We start from the raw sequence: 6,804 nt of genomic DNA, 5'->3' as shown, positions 1-6,804 counted from the left end.
GGGAGGGAGGGAGGGAGGGAGGGAGGGAGGGAGGGAGGGAGGAAGAGAGGAAGAAAGGAAAGAAAAAAAGTAGTGACATCCAGGTCCATGTAGAGAGAAACTATCTCAAAATCACTGCCTAAAATGATAAAAGAACAAACTGGATTCATTATAGTAACTTAGAGGTGTGGGAGAGAATCATAGAAATAGTAAGAATTTCAATAGGGTCAGAGCATGGTGGCGCATGGCTTTAATCCCAGCACTTTGGAAGCAGAAACAGGTGGATAGCCATGAGTTTAAAGCCAGCCTGGTTTTACTTCATTCTTCACTCTATCCCAGGAGGTTGTGGGGACATGGCTCTACTGAATATCATACAGTAAGGCACTGATCAAGACACCAGAGTGAGAAAGCGGTCTGGCCTACCCTTGGAGGTCAGACCCTTAGGTAGATGAGGCTTATGAAGAAGAGGATTCAGCTGAGTGTGGGCTGAGTAAGAATCGCAAAAGAATCACAGCAAGAAAGAAAATAGTGAAAATGAACTTCAGGGGACAAGTGAAGAACAATCCAACTAGAACGAAGCTCAAAAGTCACAAATAGTCATTATAAACATATGGGTGGGGTGGGGGAGGCACATGTAGAGCTTGGTTGATAGAGTGCTTGCCTACTAAGTAGGAAGCCCTGGGGCTCCATCCACATCACTGCATACCAGGTATGGTGGTGCACATCTGTAATCCAAGCAATAGAGGCAGGTGGACCAGAAGTTCTAGGCTATCTTCAGCTACATTATAAAACCAGGTTCTGTCTGCTACATGGCTTTTGCTTCCAAAAAACACCCCCAAATGAAATCTGCCTTTTACCCCAAGATATTCCTATGAGTTTCTATTTCTCTTGCTCTCTCCTTCCATGACCCCTACCCTCCTCCTCTCTTGAGTGTGTACATGTATGTGGCTATGTTGTATGTATGTTTAAACGTGTGTAGGCCTGTGTGTATGTGCAGTGTATGTGTGTGTCTCCCTGATTGATATCCCCCTTATCTCTTGAGGCAGAGTCTCTGACTTGAGCCAGAGCTCACAGATTTGGCTAGCCTGGCCGGCTAGCTTGTTTTAGGGATCTCATCTCTGCCTCTTAAACCCTGGGATTACAGACAGGCCACCAAGCCCACCCAGCATGTATGTGGAAGTCCAGAAACCCAAATCCAGGCGCTCATACTGTAACAGCTCGTACTTTACCCAGTGAGCCATCTCCCCATCCCACCCCAACCCCCCACCCCGCCATCCCTGCAACTTTCTACCATGGTCCTGTCTTCCTGTCTTCTCACCAGCTCATCACCCCCTGCTCCTTGGTATGTCTCATCATCTTCCCACTGCTCCGAGCCCACATCTAACATCTACCAAATGTCTCTTTGAATGACAGTAAAGCTCTCTTTGCTAAATGAAATGCTTATCTTTCCCTCTGGTCTGATTCTCATGCCTGCTTGACCTAGACTGCTTCTGGTCTATCAAGGTAGTTCCAACTAGAAAGACTTGAAACCCCAAACTCTCAGAATGTGGTAACATTCATTTGCACTCAGACTTCTACCTTTCCATCTTCTCCTGCCATCCATCTATCCCGTTTCCCTCGGAATCGCTTCCCTCTTGTCCCTGGTTAGTGAAGCTCTCCCATTTCTATACTCTCCATCCTAAGCTTGCTTGACCCAACCACAAGGTTTTCTAGAGAACAACTTTCATCAGTCCCCTTCCTCTCCACTCACTCCCTACTCAGGAATGACCATCAAAGGGTGACAGGTTTAGCCATATCTTGTTGCATACCTTTTAGCCTAACTCAAATTTCCAGGATATTTTTCTCTCTAGTACACTAAGGATGGAACATTCACTAGCTCTGGAATAAGGGTCATTCTCTTTTTCTTGTGTCTCTATTAGTTTTCTACCTTCTAACTAGGACCTCTTATTTTCTCACCTCTCACTTTCCTACCTACATAAAAACATGCATATGCGCGTACATAAGGCCTGTGAGGTGACTCAGCTGATAAAGGACCATGTCACTAACCCTGGTGACCTAAGCTCAATCCTAGAGACCCATGTGGGAGAAAGAAAAAAGTTCTTTAAATGTGTATATATACATAGGACACACACACACATACACTATTGTTTCATTTCAAATAAATCCTGGCCTTTAATCCCAGAACTAGGGAGGCAGAGGCAGGCAGATCTCTCAGTTCAAGGCCAGATAGTCTACAAAGTGAGTTCTGGAACAGCCAGGGTTTCACAGAGAAACCCTGTCTCAAGAAAACAAAAATGCAAAAAGAAATACGTGATAAAATGCAAACGACTGATAAATCTCCAAATAGCCAAAAGAACTGAGCACTTAACGCATAGTAGAAAGCAAACTGTCACATTTTCAAAGGAAATTTCACAGTACACTATTAAGCTAAAACGTATGCTTAACCTCTGACAAGACACCCACTTATACAAATTCATCCTATAGAAAAAAAAAAAAAAAAAAAAAAAAAAACCTCATACAACTATTCAAGGAATACAGTAGCAAAACTTCAGGTAATTCAACCGCTTACAAGAGTAAACTATGCTATAACCAAACTATAGAGCTAGGAAGAGCACAGGGCAGTCGTGACAGCACAGGCCTGTGAGACGACACTTACCAGGTGAAGGTGGGAAGGTCAGAGGCCCAGGGTCATCCTCAGCCACACAGCAAATCTGAGGCCAGCCTAGACTACGTGATCCATGAGATCTGTCTCAGGAGCAAAAGCAAAGGATGAAATCATTCCCAAAGGCAATCACTCATTATTAAGTGCTTCGCAAGGGTTAACTCAACCCACAGAAATCCTAAAACACATTCAAATAAAAGCATGAGCCAGCGGGTGGTGGCACACACCTTTAATCCCCAAACTCAGGAGGCAGAGGCATGCAGGTCTCTGACTTCAAGGCCAGCCTGATCTACAAAGTGAGTTTCAGGACAGCCAGAGCTATGGAAAGAAATCCTGTCTCAAAAACCAAAGGGAAAAAAAGAGAGAAAGAAAGAAAGGAAGGAAAGGAGGGAGGGAGGGAGGGACAGAGGGAGGAAGCACGTTCATGCCACAGTGAGAAATGAAACAAAGAAAACTACAAAATGTTGCATAGCCACAAAATGTACATTGCATAAAAGGAAAAAGATAAGGGGGGAAAAAGCCTTTGCACCACACTTCTGACAGTTCTCAACAGGGTCATCCTTAGAACACAAAGTAGTGGGAAGTTGAGTACACTTCCTCTCTTTAATGTCCTGTCTCAGAGACAGACAGACAGGCAGACAGGCAGGCAGACAGACAGACATTAGAGACATTGTACTGGCTGGTTTTGTATGTCATCTTGACACAAGCTACAGTCATCAGAGAGGAAGGAGCCTCAGTTGAAGAAATCCCTCCGTGTGATATAACTGTAAGTCATTTTCTCAATTAGTGGTCAATGGCTGTGGGGGGAGGGGGTGGTATTTTGTATGTTGCCATGCCTGGAATGGTGGTCCTGGGTTCTATAAGAAAGCAGGCTGAGCAAGCCTTGTAAATAAAGCATACTAAGTAGCTCTCCTCTATGGCTTCTGCAAAAGCTCCTATCTCCAGGTTCCTGCCCTGCTTGAGTTCCTGCCCTGACTTCCTTCACAGATAAACAGGGCTGTGGAAGTATTAAGCCGAATAAACCCTTTTCTCCCCATTTTGGTCATGGTGTTTTGTCGAAGCAGTAGAAACCCTAACTAAGACAGCCGCATTAGCATGCATACACACACATCTATGTGAATACACACATACACACACATACACACAAAAATCTAAAGCACTGCTATTTTATTGATTTAGGTAAGTATGGTTATTATTTATCATTAAAATGTTACTTATGCTAGCATGTTACTTAACTTTTTAAATTTCAGTTTGTTTTGGGTTTTTTATTTGTTTTTGTTGTTGTTTGTTGTTTTGTTTTGTCTCACTCTGTAAGCTACTCTGGCCTAGAACTTACTATGTAGCCCAGACTGGCCTCAAACTGAACTCAAATCCTCCTGCCTCCACCTTCTAAGTATTAGGATTACACTCACCATACCCAGTTTGTTTGAATTTCTAGCATGATAAATACCCGAACAGACACAACGCACATAATCAAAAGCTCTCCGACAGCGTCAATGATCTTTGAGAGTGCAGAAGATAGGTCAGTCTGGGTCCAGTTGCCGGAAGTCAAGATTGTAAACTCAGTCAAGGTTGTAAACTGGCAGGAAACAAGCCAACTATAGCCCAAAGCCACAGTTCTCTACTGAGAATCTCGTACATGCATATAATGCTTTGATCAAATGTACCCCCTATTTCCTCCCTTCCAATTCCTCCTCTGTCTCCCCTAACTTTTCCCTTCCGGTGTCATGTGCTGTTTTTAAACCCACTGAGTCCACTTAGAGCTGCCTATAAGGGCATGGGTATAGGACCATCTACAGAAGCCTGAGTAGATATAAAGGGACCACATCCCTGAAGAAATGGGATGGGACTCCATAAATCCCTCTGGAGCCATGCTAGGATTTAGGCTAGCTCCATCTTAAATACTATTATTCTGTTAAATGGCTATAGTACTAAACTGCCTCTGAAGTTCTTACCTTTTTACCCATAAAATAGTGCATCTCTCAGTCCTTTTCAAAGAAGCTTCTATTTGCAGTAGGTGGTGATTAATAATAAGGACCCACAACTGCCTTAGTCTACAGAGAGTAAAAGATGTGGCATGCTCAGCCTAAATGGGACATCTATATCATAACCCCTTTCCCCCAAGATCTGGAATAGAACAAAGACTGTAAGAGCCACAGGTAGTGGACCGTCCTCGTGAAAATAGTATCTGCCAGACATTACAGAGCTACTGTACTTTGTGACTACATGCACGGGACAAACATTTGTTTTTAAACAAATTAGCTGTGAATATTTGGAGATCAGGAAAACTCATAAGAAATCTGTACCTCTGACTTCTTCTAAATAATCCAGCCATCAGGTAACACTAAGCCTATATTCCCACATGGCCAGTGCTGAAGAGGTGCCCTCCTGGGCCAGGCAGAGGGCCTCTGCTCCTCTAAAAGGGCCACACGCATTATGTGGCCAGGCTCTATAAAGGAGATTCTCTGTCTCGCCCTACATTCAGGACCCACCCAGCATTTATGATAATTCTATTCCTTACTAAATTCTTCACAGGTTTGACAATTTATAATTTAGAAAAAAAATACTACAAGTATACATTATAAAATTATATAACTATTGAGACATACATTAAGTTGATGGCACACCTTTAGTCCTGTCACTTGGGAGGCAGAAACAGATGGGTCTCTGCAAGCTCAGGACACCAAGGGCTACATAGCAACACCTCTCAATAAATTAATCAAAGAAAGAAAGAAAGAAAGAAAGAGAGAGAGAGAGAGAGGGAGGGAGGGAGGGAGGGGAGGGGAGGGGAGGAAAGAAGGAAAGGAAAGGAAAGGAAAGGAAAGGAAAGGAAAGGAAAGGAAAGGAAAGGAAAGGAAAGGAAGGAAAGGAAAGAAAGGAAGAAAGAAAGGAAGAGAGAAAGAAAGAAAGAAAGAAAGAAAGAAAGAAAGAAAGAAAGAAAGAAAGAAAGAAAGAAAGAAAGAAAGAGAGAAGTACATTAAATTGCTCACACAATAATTAGATTTGGCTCCTCTTTTCAAGCACTGTCATGTTTTCCCTTTTTTTACTTTTGTTTTAAAACACCTACAATTTGCAATGTCCATTTAAATGCCCTCAACCACTATCCTCTATGACCACCACATTAAACTATACAGTATTTCTGTGTTTGAATTGATCCTCTGGTTTTTAAATTGCACTTGGGATGGGGGCTGCATGCCTCGGCATGCCGTAGAGATCAGAGGACAACTTGCAGAAGTCAGTTCTCTCCTTCCATCGTGTACAACCTAAGGGTTGCACTCTGGTCATCAGGCTCTCTGAACCAACTCCCCTACCTTGATTCCATCCATTTACCCATTATCACCTGTCAGGGACCACTGTTGTGACCCAGAGCAAATTATTTATTCTCACTCTCACTTAGGCTTCTTATTTTTGGAGGCAGTACCAGTTTAAAAAAAAAAAAACTACTTTGTAAGAATTAAATAAAACACCTAACCAAGCACACACTATTAATCATAGTAGTCAGAAGGCAGAGGCAAGCAGATCTCTGTAAGTTTGAGACCAACCTGTTCTATAGAAAGTTCCAGGACAGCTAGGGCTACTTAGTGAGATCCTAAGCCAGGTCTCCGGATAAAATAGCCTTCTTTCCTTGGAATCTTGCCTAGTTGTACCAACCTGAAGTAAGTGTTCTTTTCTTAGAAATGTACTATTAGCTAATAGAAACTTGTATCACATTTTCCTGCCACCATTGGAGACTTACATACCTGTAGCAACAGAAAAGGCGTGCGTGCTTACAGTGCTTTTGGAAAATGAAATTAAGAGAATCTGACATTGTGTAAACAGAGAGGTGTGACAGAGAAGGTGGAGAAAAAACGGATACATTTGTCTAAAAATAACTTCTAAAACTTCTCTGCTGAACAAAACATTCTTCCATAAGCCCTAACTTTGTTACCAATACACCAACAGATTAAATCTCACCTCTGTATTAGCCTAGTATAAAAGGATCGATCCACTTTTTCTTCCTTTTAGTTCAGGGGAGGACAAATGTAGCTGAACTGAAAGTTTAAAGTTTAGCTGTGTTGGGAGAAATTCCAGATAGCACATTTGTTAGCTGAAATTTTCCCTTTGACCTTAGACATTATGGAAAGAAAAAAGAAAAGGAGAGGAGAGGAGAGGAGAGGAGAGGA

The 6,804-nt window shown here is 42.5% G+C and overlaps 1 protein-coding gene across 3 annotated transcripts in view; it reads right to left on the bottom strand.

Moving 5' to 3' along the window:
• Frrs1 (ferric chelate reductase 1) overlaps positions 1–6,804 on the bottom strand; it is a 44,378-nt gene that overhangs the window by 36,810 nt on the left and 764 nt on the right. For 2 of the 3 annotated variants that reach the window (XM_029475395.1, XM_021158835.2), the window contains exon 2: positions 2,636–2,728. The gene's annotated coding sequence lies outside the window, so the exon portion shown is untranslated. The remainder of the gene's footprint in view (positions 1–2,635; positions 2,729–6,804) is intronic. The other variant, XM_021158834.2, reaches the window with a different exon arrangement.

Source organism: Mus caroli, chromosome 3 (genome assembly GCF_900094665.2).
Source record: "Mus caroli chromosome 3, CAROLI_EIJ_v1.1, whole genome shotgun sequence".
Taxonomy (NCBI): domain Eukaryota; kingdom Metazoa; phylum Chordata; class Mammalia; order Rodentia; family Muridae; genus Mus; species Mus caroli.
The sequence above is the reverse complement of the archived record's forward strand: the minus strand, read 5'-3'. Positions and strand labels throughout refer to the sequence as shown.